This window comes from Jaculus jaculus, chromosome 3, assembly GCF_020740685.1.
Source record: "Jaculus jaculus isolate mJacJac1 chromosome 3, mJacJac1.mat.Y.cur, whole genome shotgun sequence".
In the NCBI taxonomy this organism is placed as follows: Eukaryota; Metazoa; Chordata; class Mammalia; order Rodentia; family Dipodidae; genus Jaculus; species Jaculus jaculus.
The window spans coordinates 11,265,765-11,284,997 of NC_059104.1; positions in this window are offsets into that span (position 1 = coordinate 11,265,765).

The following is a 19,233-nucleotide window of genomic DNA, read 5'->3' on the forward strand; positions in this document are numbered from 1 at the left end:
TGGGCTAGAGTGAGACCCTACCTCAAAAAAACAACAAAAAATAATTGAAAAGAATGAGTAAGTCTCCACCTCATAACCTCTAACACTTCCATTTTGATCTCTTTTTTTTTTTTTGTTTGTTTTTTTTTTTGTTTGTTTTCTGAGGTAGGGTCTCACTCAGCTTAGGCTGACCTAGAATTCACTATGTAGTTTCAGGGTGACCTCGAATTCACACCAATCCTCCTACCTCAGTCTCTATAGTGCTGGGATTAAAGGCATGCACCACCACACCTGGTCCACTTTGATCTTTTATTTTTTTTCCACTTAGATCTTGTATTGCAAACCTATGTCCTCTGACAGTAAAACAACAACAAAAAATTGGTGAGCTACAGGTTCAGTGAGTGACTGTGTCTCGAGGAAATAAGATGGATGAGTGATAGAGGGTGACACTCAACGCACATCTGCGCACACTCAGGCATACCCCACTCATACGCACATACACACCCCACGACGTTACACACCACACAGTGTGTCACACCCAGACCAAAGGAAGTGCTTTGTGACTCCACACCTCCCCACCTCATTCTCTAAACACTGAACAACTTTTCCTGAGCCTTACCAAACTCTCTATTGTCCCTTATCCATGGAATGGGACAATCCAGGGCCTTAGGACGTCCTCTCAGGACCTTTGCGTATGGTGTTTCTCTTCATGGGCAACCATTCTAGTTCCTTCATGGTCATGATCCATATAGGTGATCAGTAATTATTTATTCCAAAGGTAGGAGTAAGTACATGCATTGTCGCTTTCATGACTCGCCCCTGATCACTCAGATTAATTTCAGTGCCTCTCACTTCTCTCCCCATGAACTCTACATCCTTCATTGCCGAGCACTGGGTAAAGCTGTGGAATCAGACGTCTGTTTCCCCAATTGCCTGAGGACTTCCTGAGAAAGACCCTGAATTCCCAGTACCAGAGTGTTTGGTTCATGGAGGCTAACGTTGTGTTGTATTTATGTACCAATGCCATGAATAAATGACAAACACTTGTACCAGATAAACAGAAAGCCTGGATTACTTGAGGTCTTAAAACCTGAGCTTCTTTTTACATAGTAATTTCCAGAAGCAAAGGTGACTCATAATCTGAAAAGAAGATTCACTAAAGCCAAAGTGACTCAGAACAGTGTCACGCAATAAAGATGGAAACATTTACACACTCATACATATATGTAGGTTGGTTTTATTCGGTCAGACTCTGCATTATTGAGATTGATGTCCCCAAGCCTTTCAGTTTGGTATATCTGGGGAAATTCAAGTTATCTAGCAAGGAATCCAGTGCGTCTTGCATCTGGTCACACAGATGCCCCAGCGAGTCCTTGTTCCCACCACGGCCATGAAATGCCCTTCTATCCTTGAATGCGGAAAAACACCAGAATGTCGGAACAGATCTCCTGCCCTGCCGGGCACTCAGCCATCCTGGAGTCATTACAGAGCCACAGGGCTCCCTGGATTGCTTCAAGGGCTTCAAAATGAGCCCTGAAAGACAAGTGGAGAATGAACAAAACAAACTATGCACCTGAAAAAAATAGTCCTGTCCTGATAGGCGCCCAGGCACTAGGTGAAAGGAGTAACAGATGGCCGCATCTGCCTAATTTCCCGATCCCTGAGGTGGTACTGTTCTGCGTCCCTTCCATCTCTTCTCCTAGAACATAGTTTTGGCAGGCAGTGGGTCCCTTGGAATCCACAGTGTCCTTCAAAGTCATTTCAGAACAGCACAGCAAACGGGAACAACCTGATGCTAGACGGAATCAGAAACCCAGAGTCATAAACACGAGTCATGTCCAAGGCAGGTCAGTGACTTTTTAAGGGATGTCCCAATATTTTAATAAAATGCATTTGCTGATGATAAAGGCCCCTTTTAAATGACACAGAGAGGAAATTAGACCCTGTTGGAAGTCACCAGATAGTTAGTCAATGTGATATGCAGGCTGCCAGCCGGAGAGTGGACCCAGAAGGCCACAGAGTGCTAATTAGTACCACAGCACAGGCTCATGACTGACCTCCACCTGCGTGAGGTGTCACCTGTGGGCCCATCAGGTTCCTCACGTAGCAAGTAGTCTGAACTTGGGACCAGTGTTGACTAAAGTTGGTCTTTCTAGTTAATGCTCCCCCAAGGAGACAACCAAAGTCCTGGGAGTTGTTAATACTCGTCAATGTTTTTATAATAGCTTCAAGAGTGTCAAGCTTGGGGAGGGGGGTGGATCAGTGGGAAAAGTGCTTGCATAAGAGTGAGTTCCTGTGTTCAGCTGTCCAGAACTGACGTAAACTGGACCCTCTGGTGCAGGCGTCTGTATCTCAGAGAGTCTCTGGTGAGTAGGGAGATTGAGACAGAATCCACTAAAAGTTCATGGGCCAACTAGCCTGGTAGACAAAGCAGTGAACTGCAGGAGATCCTGACACACTGGAAGTTATCCTCTGACTTCCACATGCACGCTGTGGCTTGCACACACCTGCACTCACAAGCATGAATAAGTACACACATGCACACGCACACACCTCATATGCAAACACACCCATAACAAAAAAAGGTGCTTTCAGAGTCATGTAGATTTACTTTGAGTTCTGTTCCTATAGCTTCCTGACGTGCTTATTTTAAAGAGACAGTGTTATTAAGCTCTAACTCAGTAAAGTATTTCATAGCTGGAGTCATGTTTTATTTTCTGCCTCATATTATGTAAGATTAAAGAAAGTGCATTTAACTTAATCCACTGAGTCCTGCCTCAGTGCCCTCCAATACCATTCAGGTAATCACAGCATCCTATGCAAATATGGTGTTTTAATGAGTTTTAATAAAGGTGAGCATCTTTGGAAGACGATGGGTTAGAAAATTGGAATTAAGCTGTTAGACCTTTATGAGCTCTTGCTAAGCATTTTGCTGAGCTCTGTGGCTCCTTTTGTACTGATAGGAGCTCCAGGGGTGCCATCCCTGCCCTTATGGGGCGTTCCACATAATAAGGAGATAAATGGCTACATCTCATGTCGAGCAGGACAGTGGGAGAACTTCAGAGCACTGAGCATGTACACAATCCTTTGATTTGGATACTATTGTCATTTCAATGATGCAGACATTGAGGTATGCTTAATCCTCACAGCCCGAATTCTCTGAACAGAGCCAGGCTACTTCTCAATAAACAGGAACGAAATGCTGGGTATAAGCAAGAAAAGAGAATTCCACAAACTTCCCTGAGCCATGTTGGATTCATTTTAGGTCTATTTCAGTGACGGGAGGTCTTGGGAGCCTCTGTCTCTGGCTGTCTGACTTGGTAGGAGTTGAGTGTTCTCTGTGCCTGTCTCCTTCACCCTTGTGCCAATACATGGCTCAGGGAACTTCACAGAAGAGGGGGAGGAAAGATTGTTAGAGCCATAAGTTGGATCATTATTCACAGAGACAATTGCCTCTCCCCCATCACTGATGGCCCCACCCACAATGCAACACCCACAGTCCTTGTGGGGGGACCACAGGGAGAAGGTTAACGATGGTGCGATCATGGCTACATGTACACTATATCCATAACTAAAAAAAGAGAAAAAAAGAATTCCAGCCCAGTGAAGTTACTTGCGTAGAGATGAAAGAGGGCTTCGTGGAGTGGGTGGCATTCAAACTGAGTTCTGAATGAGTCTGAGTTTAGCAGGAAATTCGCCTGGAAGAGCAGCTCAGGGGAGGGAGCGCCATGTGGGGAGGGCTTGGTATATAAGACACAGTGTGGAATAGAGGGAGAGATCAGCACAATTATGCACAAAGCACAGTTACCCTGTTCTCTACACAACAACCAGCCAGACATTCCCCACACAGAAATGGCAGAGAGCAGCTTGCTGTTGCTCCGAGAATTCAGAGTATTCATTTGTAACAGTTCTTGGGAGAAACCTAGTGACACAAGTGAATGGAAGTAACCAGCGCCTCTTCCACCCTAGAGGACAAGGACTAGGCGTGCGTGGCCCTTGAGCTGTCGTCTAAGGCAAAGGTTATCCATCAGGACAGGGCACGGGAGGTTCTTTGCGTATTGGGGCAGAATGAAACTGTTGTGATTGCAGTGTGAACAGGAGATGCAAAAGCCATAGGAGTAAGGCTATCTAATAGCAGGGGCGGGGGTCCCTGAGGAGGTGGGAAAGCACGGAGAGGCATTTGCTCTCGCAGGAGAATATAGAAGTGTGCCATATATCAGGACTGTGGTCATGAATGAAGACAGGAGTTAGGGAGACAGGGCAGCTGAGATAATTCCCATCCGACATCTTCTATTTTGGCAGGCAGGTTAAGAGGTGAGGAAAGTAAGGAAGTCTTGGGAAAAAAAAAAAAAAATACCCTGTGGTAAAATTAAAGGTGCTATGAATAAGTACTTAGAAAGCTACTTCTTCATTAGTCAATTAAATCTATAACTTCCTTTAAAGGAGAGAGAAAGGGATTGAGAGAGATAGCAGCCTCTTGGGATGGAGAAAGCTGTACACTGACACCATAGGTGGTCCCATAAGTCCCAGGGCTGGAGATGAGTCACCCTCCCCCCCACACACAGTGAGCTGTTGGTCATGGAGGCCTCCCCAAAGCAATTCAGGTCACTGCCAAAGTGTTTGGTTCCCTACTGGAACAAAATGGTAAGACCGTATTGCCGAAGAAACAACAGGCTACAGTCTCAGAACTTTGAGAAATTCAGCCGGCTAACAGCCATAGTGCTAGAAAGGAAAATAGTCATACTCCTGCAGGATGAAAATTGTCAACAGTGTGAACAAATAGTGGGACCTGCAAGCTACAGAATCAACCAGTCAGCTAAAATGTACCCATGGATGCAATAGTGGTATATAAGTTATGGGGTTAATCAACTGCTTTCTAACGAGATATGAGACCCACTCAGTATGGGGGGGGAATGCATGCCTGGTACTGAGAACCAACCAAGTCAAAAGCCTATGGTTTGGAAGGTCATAAACCCTAGAGGGAAGCTTCCAGTGTTCTTTGGCTAAAAGTACACAACACTCATCAAACTGATGAGAAAAGAAAGCCTAATGCTTAACACTGGAAGAGTCATCTCTCTCACACTCGCCAGGGTCCAGGAAACACCGCAGGGGGAAATGGCCGGTTAAATATGAGTGCTGCTTTCATTGTGTCACAGTCAGTTCCAACGTTGCTGGGACAAATATCCAAACAAACACCGCTTATGAGAGGAAGGGATTTATTTCAAGCTTATAGATCCAGGGGAAGTTCCATCCATGGTGGAAGAAGTTGGCCCTCTTTTACAGATGCAAGCCGAGAGAAACAACTGAAACATCCAGCAAACACCAAAAAGAAGCAAACAGGACCCCCATTCCTCCGCCCTCCCTCGAGCTCAGAGTGCTCTCCCACACCTGTGGGCTGGAATTCAGATCTGCCCCACTGACAGGCTCTCCTGCAGCAGAAGTCTGCCTGCTAGGGCCTGAAGCTGCAAACTCAATCTTAGTAAAACACTTGAGTCTATGGGTGACATACATTCCAACTACCACACCCTGCTAGCCAGAGAGCCTTCTCTATGGAGATGGTGGTAGACACGGAGCTAACTCAAAATTCATCAAAGCAGAAAATAAGAAAGAGGCTTTCAAAAGCTCAACATTAAAGAAGACTTCTAACACGTCGCCCACCCCCAAGGCTCTGGTAACATTGCAGAACAGAGGGGAGAGAAGGTACAGCGTGAGGCACGTGTTGGCACGTGTCCAACATGAACTGATTGCTGCATTCATGCTCCCACAGTGATTACTGATATGCCACTGAGGAGTGCCCTCCACGGATCAGGGGCAGGGGGAGGAGTCAAAAGAGGATAATCTGGGCTGGAGAGATGGCTCAGCGGTTAAGCGCTTGCCTGTGAAGCTTAACGACCCCGGTTCAAGGCTTGATTCCCCAGGACCCGTGTTAGCCAGATGCACAAGGACACATGCGTCTGGAGTTCGTTTGCAGTGGCTGGAGGCCCTGGTGCACCCATTCTCTCTCTATCTGCCTCTTTCTCTCTCTGTCTGTCACTCTCAAATAAATAAATAAAAATAAACAACAAGGGCTGGAGAGATGGCTTAGTGGTTAAGCACTTGCCTGTGAAGCCTAAGGACCCCGGTTCAAGGCTCGGTTCCCCAGGTCCCACGTTAGCCAGATGCACAAGGGGGCGCACGCGTCTGGAGTTCGTTTGCAGAGGCTGGAAGCCCTGGCGCGCCCATTCTCTCTCTTCCCCTCTATCTGTCTTTCTCTCTGTGTCTGTCACTCTCAAATAAATAAATAAAAAAATTTAAAAAAAAAATAAATAAAAAATAAAAAAAAAAATAAACAACAACAACAACAAAAATTTTTTTTTAAAAATAGGATAACCTGATGGGAATATGACCAGTTTACACTATGTTCATATAGTTAAGTCCCCAACAAAATGATTTGAAAAGAATACTGTGTCAAATAGTGGAGATGACCAAGGATGACTCAGGGTGGTTGACCTCCACCAAAGGTGAGGAGGTCATGGGTTGGTGATAGCCACTCTGAGCACCACACAATTTTCTCTAACAATATTCAGCAGAAAGGAGTAGAAGAAGAAAAAAAAGGCAGAAGAAGAACAGTTAAAAAAAAATCTTGTGTGTGTGTGTTTGGTTGGATGAGAAATGACATAAAGTACAAAAGGTGCTGATGGTATTGGCAAGAGTTTGTTCATTCGTTCAGTCGAGAAAATGCACTCAATTACTCAGCAAGTATTTGGCAAGTTTCTCACAAATGCAGAGCATTGTTATAAGCATTAGGGAAGGTAGTGAAGGAAGCAGGCAGGGGGAGAGCAGTGTTGGTTTTGCACAATAGAGACAGAGAAAAGATCATACAGGTAAGCCGTGAAGGGACTCAGAATGACATCATATCGCGAGACGGTGTCCACTGTGTTTGGGACAGAAGATCTCTCTGAGGAGACTGGAGGATCATTTCTAAGGTTAAGGTGTGGTGGGGAATAAATGGAAGCTTCCGAAGGTTGTGAGAGAAGGAGGTTTAAAGTCTGGAAGGGGTCAAAGCATGAGAGTTCCAGTGAGCTGGAGATCACAGCCCACACAGTCTTCTCATCACATGGCTTCTGAGGTTAAGCAGTTCCTAACCTTTATTAGGCTGGAAAGCTTATGCTGGGACTCAGTGAGCTTTTTCTGATTTTCTTGAAACTGTGACTAAGGTCCAGAGTAAAGGCCCACCTTCCTAAGATCCCTGCATTTGAAGTTCAAAGAAACACACAGTTATTGACCAGTAACCCATTAGGCTTTGCAGAGGGGTGTCCTTTCCCATTAGCAAAGCTCAGAGTCCTTGACCTCCACAACCCTGACACTCACCAGTGCCCCAACAGGAAGCAGCATACATGTCCCTTTTGACCTTTGCAACTAAGGTCAGCATTGAGCATGGTGCTAAAGACAAGGGAAGGATGAGACATTTGTGAATATAGTGACCAGAAAGGACCTCTGGGGAGTTGATATGTGAACAAGGAGCTGGACATATGAGGGACAAGTCATGTGACTTCCTGGAAAGAAAGCTCTCGAGTGGAGGATAAAAGTTGAGCTGGGAGATTCTGGAGGAGCTGAAACAACCTGAGCCAGGTTCATGTGGCAGGAGATGAAATCACAGAAGGAATGTCCCACAGTGATAAGGTTTTTGGGTTTCAGTCTCATAAATGAAACCCCTAGAGGGTTTGTGTGTACATGCATAACATGGCTTGTTGGTCACCTTCTTTGTTTTGACAAAATACCTGACATAAGCAACTTAGGAGGGTTTAAGTATTTGTTTTGACAAGGATTTATTTGGTTTCAAAGGTGCTGGTGTACGATCAGCTGGTTCCATGGCTTTGGGCCTGTGCCAAGGCAGAACACGTTGTAGAACAAAGCTGCTCCCCTCATGGCAGTCAGGAAGCAAAGTGAGAGACAGGAAGGGACTAGTCTCCATATCTCCTGGAAGGATATGTCCCAGTGACCTACCATCCCTTCTTAAGCCCTGTCTCCTACAGATTCCACCACCACTCAAAACCTCTACACACTAGCCATACATGAACCTTTGAGGGACACTTCAGGCCCAAACAATTACACAGAATGTACAGTTCTCAAGAGGATGTTCTTGTAGCAATATGGAAGATTGAAAGTAGGAGCCAACGGAAAGACAGAAAGCCGGGTTTATGATAATGCAGTCGCCCATGTACAAGACTGTGGTGGTCTGGGCTAGGCAGAAGCAGGTCATAGTAGGAGGTGATCAGACTGGGTATATCCTGCGATGGTCAGTTGAGGAAGAAGAGAAACAGAGCCTAGACTGGAGGATGGTTTATATACTCCTGACACAGACACTGACCACGAGGCCGATGGCTCTGTGACAGAGGGAAAGTGACAAGGACATGCTGTCAAGTTCTGCAAAGGACTTTGAGAGCCAGGATCCCCCAACTCAAATGAAAGGAAAGGTTTCTGTAACCAACAGGACCAGAAGGGAGCGCCTCTATGGCTAAGCTAAGCATGCACAGGAAGCTGTTTGCAAGTAAGGAGTGATGTTGAAGAGCCCGGAGAAGGAGCGCAAGGGGGGACCCATAATATCTGGCCATGGAGAAGGGACAACCACAGGGTCAGATGATGGCCGGAGAGAGTTCCATCAATTTCGATGAAAAACGTGCAAGAGTTACTGGAAAATAACTGGCCGAGAAAACCCCACAGAACTAGATCCTTCCATGTCTGATGGATTAGACTATGAGCCTCTCTGGAAGAAGCCAGATGCTCATGGAAGCCCTAGAACAGGTTGCAGGGCTCCAGGATTGGTCGGTTCCCAGGAGCCATGCAGAGGACTGGAAATAACATTCACTCCAGATGGATGGGAGGCCGCTCTGGATGGATCCTTCACAGCTTGTCTTAACTGTGACTCCAAGGGAATAAATGGGAAGTGGCATTATTTGGTTTAAAAATAACTCTAGGTGAGAGAGTTTGCTACACTTTCCCATTTCCCTTTACTTAACTCTTATTTACTTCTTAACCCACAGAGGACTGGTTTTCGCCTGCTTCATTTTCACCAAGTAGTCCTTGCCCAGCTCACTGGTGGCCAGTTACTTGGCCCAGCTAGCAGGTCTTGGGCTCCATCTGTGAGACCTCGCAATCCTAATGGTCATGCTTTTCTTCACAAAGCACTGCTTGCCTTTGGAGTTCCCTAGCAACCCGACCCTTCCCTGCCTGTTCTCCCCTCTCCAGGCACTCATCTGTTCTGCCTGTCCTTAGGTAGCATTTCAATGTGGAGTGCTTGAACTCTCGATGACAAACTCTCTTCAGACTATATAGCCCATCCATAGGTTGCCTCCTCTGATCCACATTCCAACTGCATACTAGCATCATGCCAGGTGAACAGCAGTCCTGGGGCACTTAATGGGCATGGCTAAGACATGGGGCAGGGTTCTTTTGTTGGGCCACTGCCACTCAAGTGTTAAGTACAGATAACACGAAACAGTATGCACAGGGAGAAAAGACAATCCAAATTAGGACTAGTTAAAAAGATTCGCTGGATTGGAAGATGACTAGGTGCCAATAAATTAGAAGCAACGGCTGTTATCATTCATCTCTGTCAACGTTATTCTTCAAGGCAATTGCTTATCGGTACATTTCAAGCTCTGAGGTGCCTGTGCATTACCACTGTGTGAGGGAATTCTCTGTTTCCCACCACCCATCCCCTTCATCCAAAGCATTCATGCCTACCTTTCACACCAGTACACTACCAGGTTTCAGCTCATCAATTCAATCCATCATCTGTTAATTTTTCTCGATTGCCTTTGGCACGGGTGGGAATGTTCAGAGCACATCCATCCTCAGAGGCCTTGATGCAGGATTGCAATAACCCCACTATTCATTGCCGGCAGCTTTTCCGTCAGTGTCAATTAGAGTAGACGCAAAGGAACCATGTGTTTATCAATTACTTTATCAGGGGAACAAGTAAGCAAATAATAGGAGTATGTGCTTTCTCTTCTATGAGTCCGCAGTATAACCAACTCTCACGTGGGCACAATACAGTCATCTGCAGTGTGTTTCCTGACCTCCCTGCTCCTGCTCCTCAGCTTATTGATCTGCCCTGATGAGTTACCTGGTCCGTTGACATCTGTCCTCTGCGATAACACAGCTAATCACATCTGGATAGCCCCACTTCCCATTTCCATTTATTGTGCATATTTTCCACAGGGACAATCAGCTACATGCAGGAGGCAGCCACCACCTTGGAAGCAGCAGTTTGGGGTCCAAGCTGTGACTTGTAATTCATTCTGTCATGTACAACGTCTCATTTTCCTCACCTCCATAACTGTGTGAATAATCCTACACCCCTGTCATTCTGTTCTCCCCAAAATAGGACAGGTGGTAAGTGGACTGCTATTAGAAAAAAAAAAAAAAAAAGCAATGGAAATCAAAACACTTTGTCATTGCCCCTGAATCCATGGAAAATTTAAAAGAGTTGCCGTTGTCAGCAGCATGGACTGCAATGAATCACCTATTGGAAGACACTATGAGTTGATGATGAATGTGCTTACTGAATCTTAACTATGCCTGGCATTAGGTCTAAACTGAAGACATGTTTTGTCCAATTAGAATTTTAGGATAACCCCGTGTGAAAAGTGGGGCAGGTGTTACTGTTGACATGCTTCAAAGAGGAAAGAGAAACCCAAAGCTTCCCAAACTGACCAGGATGACATACGTGGAAAATGGCCAAACCAGGACTCAATTTGTCACCTCCTAAGTCTTTACCGAAGACCTCGCAACACCTCCAACAAGAAGTGAAGAAGCAGTGGATAAATCCCTTCAAGTGCAAGGAATGACCTAGAAAGTCAAAGCACGCCCCCCCCCCCAAAAAAAAGACTGGTTATCTCAGGCACGCATTGAAAATCAAATCTGTTCAAAGTTTTCACGAACTGATTTATAACAATCACAAGAACTCTCATTAAGTTTTACCTGTGCAACAAGAATGACAATACTTTGCATTCACAGGAAACTTCACAGTTCGTAAGTGTCAGCAACAAACAAGGAAGAATTTATCTCACTAGATGTCTGGGTGGCTATTATAACTATTCCACCAAGCAAATCACTTACACTTCACTACTACTGCGTTGCTCAGAGATGCTTTAAATACCCACTTAAGAGGGACTCATGAGACCCCACACCTCCAAAAGTAGTTACTTAATGCTGAGAGAGGAGGAATCCTGTCCTTCAGTGGTATAGGCTACTGGGGGGGGGGGGGTGACTCATTCTCCATTAAATAGCCTTCTAATCATGATCATGCAAGTGACCCTAATTTGACTCAGTGGGTCAAACAAGGGCACAAAAGGAGGATGGGGCTAAAGTAGGTAGTGTTTTAGTGCAAGGTAGAGGAGAATGAGAGAGTGTAACTAGGGGTGACTGTATCAAAATGCATTGTATGTGTCTATTAAATATATGCATACAATTGTACACATGTAAAAAATATAAATTCACTTCAAAAGAAGAAACATATAATAAAGAAGAAAAAAGAATCTATTCAGAAACATTACTTTCTTAATTGTTATTTATTTATGGGTTGATTTGCAAGGAGAGAGAGAGAGAACATGCCAGGGCCTCTAGCCACTGCAAATGAACTCCAGAGGTGCATATGCCACTTTGTGCATCTGGCTGTACATAGGTACTGGGGAATCAAACCTGGTTTTTAGGCTTTGCAGGCAAGTGCCCTAACCATTGATCCATCTCTCCAGCCCAGAAGCACTACTTTTGACATCGCCTCCTTCCTTAAGAGGGAATACCTTCTCAAAGACTTGCCTTTGTAATATACAATGTGCTTTGATAAAGTCGTTTGCTAGGATTATTTTTTCCAACTCTGAGGAATAAACTGGCTAGGCAAATGCCCTTCCACTAAGCTAAATCTCCAACCCCAAATTCTTTATTTACATGACCCATGTGACTAGAGGCCATGCATCCATGCTGTAGCTTAGCCATAGACAAAGACTACTCCAAACTCCTTGATAATTACATGTTAAAAGTGCCTTGGGGAGGCTGGAGAGATGGCTTAGCAGTTAAGGCGCTTGCCTGCAAAGCCTAAGGACCCATGTTCAATTCTCCAGATCCCAAGTAGGCCAGACACACAAAGGCAAGGCAAACGCAAGGTCACACACACACCACTAGGTGGTGCAAGCGTCTTGAGTTCAATTGCAGTGGCTGAGGCCCTGGTGTACCAATTCTCCATCTCTCTCTCTCTCTCTCTAATAAAATAAAAATACATATTTTTAAAAAATGTACCTTGGACACAGTGAAAGGAAATACCCTGGACCCCACTTTCAATTCTTCGCAAGCTTTCAGAGCGATGGAATCAGCTCTGACTTCAGTCTATCATAGGCATTTTTCTGATTAAGCCACATACCCCAATACAGCTCTCAAGCCTGCAAAGTGAAGGACAGGTTTCAGACAAGAAGGTTTTGCATGTGCAAAACTGTATGGCCTGAAAGGCCCCCAAATGCAAATTCTTTCTTTACACAGGGTGGTCGTAACTGCTTGGTGGCAGCTAGCAGATGTTTGTGGAAGTTAAGTTCATCAACAAATGAATAGAAGAACTAAGCCTTTGTTTCTGTTTTTGATTATAAAATGCTTCTCTACCCTACAATCAGACTTCTACTCATTTCAACACCAGGGAGAGAAATAGAAAAATCGTCACCGTCGTAATTCCTAGTAGCTTGCCCGTTTCCGCCTGGATAGATACCCTGTAGATAGGAAGGCACATAAGAGCGTTGTGTCCTAGCAAGATGCCTTTGCCCGAAAACAGCTGCAATGCTTATCTAATTAAACCCCAGCGCCAAACTGTGAGCTTCGGCATCAATCATTAATATTGTATTTTGGACCACTTTAAATTCTGACTGGGGGTGGCTGGCCTCCCGCACACTGGTCTCAGAAGGAGATTTTTCAAATAATCTTTAAGCGGCACTGAAAAAAAAAACATATAAAACAAGCTGCCTGTTGTTCCACAAGGGCTGCGCGTCCTGCTGAACCCTGATTAGCTGTTAACTCTAATTGAGAGATGGGTATTACTCATTCTGAAAATGCTAAAGACTTTTTTTTTATTATTATGACAAATATGCAGTTCTCTTCACCTCAAAAAAAAAAAAAAATGTGTCTGTGGCTCTTTGCCCAAATTGGAAAAGAAGTGGGGCTCCTGGGTCTCTTGTCTCCAATTTGCAGAGTCATTATTCTGAATCACTTCTGTTCTCTAGGCAACCGCGCACAAGGCAAGCCGACTGGACTCTCCACGTGGGCTTTGCATCTGGAACGTGGATGAGCTCTTCCCAGAGCTCTGATGGCCGGGAATTGTTGATGTAAATTTCCCTCCCAGGAAGGCACGTGTGGACCTGCCTGGGTTTATACTCGAGAGCCAAGAAGAGTTTTCTGGATCCCGGTTCACAGAGTTGAGAGCCAACTGGCCCAGCCAAATGGGACCATTTAGACAAAGAGAGACTGGCCAGGGCTAAATGACACCCGCTTGCTTGCTAGCGTCCTAGGAACCATCCCAAGCAGCTGTGCCAAGGCACACTGCTCTTCCTTTGTTAGAACGCTCGGATCTACTCAAAACCAGGAGCTTCTGTCAGCGCCAGCTTCAAAGGAGATGTGGGCGAGAGAGGCTCCCTGATGCGCAAAGGCCCATTACAGAAAGGCGACCTGCTCCCTCCCCCCCCCCCCCCGCCCCGCGGGCTCAGGGACCACGAGGAAGGGGGGTCAAGCATCTGAGCTCTCTTATCCTCGCAAGCCAAGACAGGCTGAGCCTTTTGCCAGGGTCCTGCCTGGCGCTCGGCCACTTCAGCTAAAGAGGGATGGGGGGAGCCAGAGAGAATGCAAATCAGAGAGAGGATGGTTCCCAAGGAGCAGAGGCAGGAGGGAAAGCCAGCAACGGTAAAGGGGCTGGAAGATCTAAGGACTGTCTGAAAGCCCGCATGCATGGGCCCTGCTCATCATCAGAGGCGTCTCCGGAGTCTAGCAGACAAGCTAAGGCAGGGATTGGGACTTGGGCTGCCACCCAGTTTAGCTGAAACGACATTTCCCAGTGGCTCCTTTGCCCATTCCATCTGGAGAGAGAAGCTAGACTCCGAAGGCAGCCACGGAGCTCAGCAGGGATGGATGGTGGTGCGAGAGTCGGCAGCGACTTCGGTTCCTGCTGAATCCTCCCTTTCAAGGCCAGGACTGTGAATCCAGCAGTCTTCACCTCCTTAGCAAAAACTGCCACTGTTCCTAGTGCACCCCAGTCCTCAAAGATGGGAGTTAGGAGGTGGCCAGCTGTTGACAGAGAATCTAGCCCGTCTGCATAGGTTACAGTTAGCTCGCCAGCGTTCCAGCTCATTCTGGCCATCCTAACGAACTTCGCATCCGTCTTCCCTCCTAGCCCCGACTCCCATCCGCAGCCCGGACTTCCTCCGCCACACTTAGAAAGGAGAGAACTTTGGGCTGGGAGGTGGCTCAGAATTTAAAAGCATATCTATACCACCTAAGCACGAGGGCCTGTCAGGCCAGAAACACCAAGCTCAAGGCCCAGAGCACACAGTCAAAGATGGGTATAGCCATGCATGTGCATAACCCCCCTCTGTGTGGGTGAGAACTAGAGAGCCTCTGAGGCTCCCTGGCGGGCAGCTCTGGGTTGAGGAACAGAACGCCTCGCAAGTAAATACACACATTCGTGCTAATGAGGATGCCCAACATTTCCCTCTGACTTCCACACGCACGTGGGGCACACTCATCTGCACACACTCCACAGCACATAAGTACTCTACATGCACACAGAATTCAAAAAGAAGATAGGCTGTCCCTGGGTCTTTAGTGATTTAAATATGGTAATCTAGGTAACTCGCCATGTCACTTGTTAATGATTGGGGCTTGGCAACTGGCATTAAGATTCTCTTAGAGGGCTGGACAGATGGCTTAGTGGTTAAGCGCTTGCCTGTGAAGCCTAAGGACCCCGGTTCGAGGCTTGATTCCCCAGGACCCACGTTAGCCAGATGCACAAGGGGGCGCATGTGTCTGGAGTTCGTTTGCAGTGGCTGGAGGCCTTGGCACGCCCATTCTCTCCCTCTCTCTCTCTCTCTTTCTCTCTCTCTCTTTCTCTCTGTCTCTTTCTCTTGCTGTCTGTCACTCTCAAATAAATAAATAAAAATACCAAAAAAAATTTTTTAAAGGAAAAAGATTCTCTGAGAATAATAAACAGTATCTGATTCAGACAACATGCATATTTGTTTCCTTTTGGGGGGTATATACACAGATAGCAATACATATACACATACATGTAATATACACCCATACTGATATATAAATACTATACATATATAATATGCAGTTATGCCTTGCCTATTCATTGAAATACCTTCTGAGAAATGCTTAGTTTGGCAATTTCATTATTACAGAACTATCATGGAGTATACTTATATGAACTAGGAAGCTATGATGTCATAGTGATAGAATCATATGCGACCACTCTATGAGTCTATGGGACCATTCTATATGCTATCTGTCCTTGACCAACACATTGTTATGTGGCACATGATGGGATGCTGACGCACACATCACACATACACACAGAAATGTATACATAAAACTGTGGCAGGCTGACTTGTTAACTGGTAAAATAAGGTGAACATTCCACATTCTTCTCACTTTCAAACTTAACACTCTTTGCTTAGGTCCCCACTGATTCCACATCCTTAACCCATTCTTTGCTAAGTCTTTCCTTGCCTCCTCTGCTGTCCACGCAAGGCAAAAGAAATTCTGTTTATACTAGGATGAACTTTCCAGAGACAGAGGGAAAGACAGAGTCCAGTCAGTGCTTTACTGTCCCTCTGGGCCATTTCTCTTGTATTTTTTTAAATTTATTTTTTCCCTTATGGTATCAAAATCAGTGCTTTCTTCTACTGGAGAGAGACAAATTGAGAGAGAGAGAGAAAAGGGCTGGGAGATGGCTCAATGGATAAAGTACCTGCCTAGTTCTCATGAGTTCCTGAGTTCGGAACTTCAGAATCCACATAGAAAAGCTGATCGTAACAATTGTTGTGGGCATCTTGGAATCACAACACACCTATGGCAAGAAGGGGGAGACAGGAGAATTTGCTGGAAGTCTGGTGAACAGACCCATGACCCATGAGGAGGAAAGGGAAAGAAGTAAAATAGCAACAAAATATGTGAGGCTATGCTATTAGAAAGCCTTGATCTATCTAATATATTCTTAGAAACTAAAGGGAAGTTGTAACACCTGACGGTAAGGACTACAGCGGGAGGTTTGCTTCTGGGTTGTTGCTTTTCAGCACTAATAATTAAAAATATGAAGTTAGCAAACAATTGCTTTCCACCAAATACTGCTCTTTTATTCAATTGTTCTTTCAACAAAAACATCTACTGATTCATGTCTGTGTGCCAGGCAGGCAGGAGAGAGCCAGACAGTCTGGTATCTGAACATCTAAGGCCAAGAATCAATTGCTTAAGTCTGGTATTTTCTAATTAAGTAAAACATTTTTATGTAATAATTTCAATGTCTCTGAATACAGTGGACTTTGGAGGCAAGCTGACTGGACTCAAAAAGAAGTTGCTATGGGACTTCCAGAAAGATCTTAGAGGAGATGGTTCTCAATTATTATTTTTTTTTTTCATTTTATATGGGGCTGGGCACCAAAGACAGTTCCTGACCCTCCCTTGGCAGGTCATTAGTTCTTCCCACTTGCTATGCATTTTAATCTCTGTGGTGGTTTGATTCAGGTGTCCCTAATAAACTTGGGTATGCTGAATGCTAGGTTCCCAGCTGAGATTTGGGAATTAACGCCTCCTGGAGGCAGTGTGTTGTTGGGGACGGGATATTATAGCCAGTGTCCCCTTATCAAGCTGCTCTTGGTTGGGTGATTTCTACCAGCAATGTGGACCTGACTGCAACAATCTCCCAAGGAGCTCTGTTCAGACAAAGGTGTCCAAACCCCCTCACTGCCCAGGAGAGGATTATGATGTAACAGGAAGTAAGAAACAGTTGTCAGTGTGGTTAAAAACTCCACTTAACCTGAGGTGCGACCCACTCAGTGTGAGGTGGATACATACTTTTAATATATAAAAAAATGAACAAATAGTATTAAGTGGTTGCCATATTAAAAAATATTTGGCTCACTGCTGGGAATAAATTTCAAAAGTAAGAAAGGGATAGAAGAAAATATTCACATCATGTGTGCATCTATACAACACAAACTAGAGTAAAAATTTATGTAAGAGAAGTCTCTTGGGTTAGAATTCCTTTTATTTTTTATTTATTTATTTTTTGTTTGTTTGTTTTTTGAGATAGGGTCTCACTCTCTAACCCAAGCTGACCTGGAACTCACTATGGATTCTCAGGGTGGCCTCGAACTCATGACAATCCTCCTACCTCTGCCTCCTGAGTGCTGGGATTAAAGGCATGTGCCACTATGCCTGGCTCAAAATTCCATTTTTTAAACAGTTTACACATTAAGACATTTCTCAAGCTGGGCATAGAGGTGCTCACAGTTCTTGGAAGACTGAGGCAAGAGGATCATGAGTTTGAGGTCAGCCAAGGCTATCTAGCAAGATCCTGTCAACTCAAAAAATAAAATATAATGTAACATTCTCCTAGATCCTTTAAAATAGTATTGATACTTTTATTGTCCACTACTAAAAACTACTTTTAAGGGCTAAGGAAATGGCTTCCCAGGTAAGAGGAGCTTGCCATGCAAACATGAGGGTTTGAGATGGCTTGAGCCATCACATTATTATTGTTGGGCAAACATTCCAGAATGCATGTTCACAAGCCCAGCCAGTGTAGCCTACCACCCTGGTTTTTCAATGTAGGGTCTCACTTTAGGTAGCTCAGGCTAACCTGGAATTCACTCTGTAGTCTCAGAGTGGCCTCGAACTCATGGCGATCCTCCTACCTCTGCTCGATTCCCCAGGACCCACATTAGGCAGATGCACAAGGGGGTGCACGTGTCTGGAGTTCATTTGCAGTGGCTGGAGGCCCTGGTGCACCCATTCTCTCTCTCTCTCTCTCTCTCTCTCTCTCTCTCTCTCTCTCTCTCTCTCTGCCTTTCTCTCTTTGTCTGTCACTCTCAAATAAATAAATGAACAAAATAATTTATTTTTAAAGTCAGAAGCTGTACTGGGCTTCAGGAATCCCAGCATTAAAAAAAGGTAACAGAATAAATTCACCAGATAGCTGAACAGAGGTGGGGTTTGTGCTTTGGCATAGGCTCAGAAGGGAAGGCTTTGCCAAGGTGCTGCTTGGGACCAGACGTGAATTCTTGCTCCTGTCATTCCAATGCTAACTACATCTTTGCAATGGCTTGGACACTAATGAGTGAAAATTAACAATCAGTGTTTCAGTCATTTTCTCTCAACTACATGGGATGCTCACTGCCCATTCACTGCATTTACACAAATACATGCTGCCTGAGGATTAAAAGTATGTACCTAACAAGGTGTCTCACAGTCAATTCTCAAAGCAGGTGCACTGGAAACATCTCTGAATCTTGATATTAAGTGACAAAAATAAAAAGAGCTCCTGGGCTGGAAGGATGGCTTAGTGGTTAAAGTGTTGGCCTGCAAAGCCAAAGGACCCAGGATTGATTCCCCAGGACTCACTTTAGCCAGATGCACAAGGGGGGACACACGTCTGGAGTTTGTTTGTAGTGGCTGGAGGTACTCCCATTCTCTCTCTCTCTCTCTCTCTCTCTCTCTCTCTCTGTTACATAAATAAATAAATAAATAAATAAATAAATAAATAAATAAATAAATAAATATTATTTTAAAAAAAGAATCCCTGGTTTAGGGTTTCCATCCACTCTGTGGACACCCAAACAGTTCTCCTTGCAGCTTTCCTCTACAAAGATGCACATGATAAGCCCCCAGGGAAACGTTTATTTGGTGAACCAACGCAGAAATCAACTCGGTGGTTTGGAGCTGAAGGGTGTGACAATGCTGGGAAGTTAACTTTGGTAGGGTTACACTACAAAATAACTCCGCTAGCGTCAGTTCCCGCTGACTGTCTATTCAGATGGCGGCTACAGCTCTCGGGAAGGCGGCGTAATGTTTTGTGCTGTTAAGATGATCACTAATGAAGTACTTCTTTCCTACAGCAATGAACCTTCTCTACAATCTGAGAAAATGTGTCTAATAGGCGCTTCTGGTAATGATCTTCATAATGATCATTGTGTTGTTGGTTAAAGTGATGTTGAAAGAAAAAAAAAATATCTCCCCCAA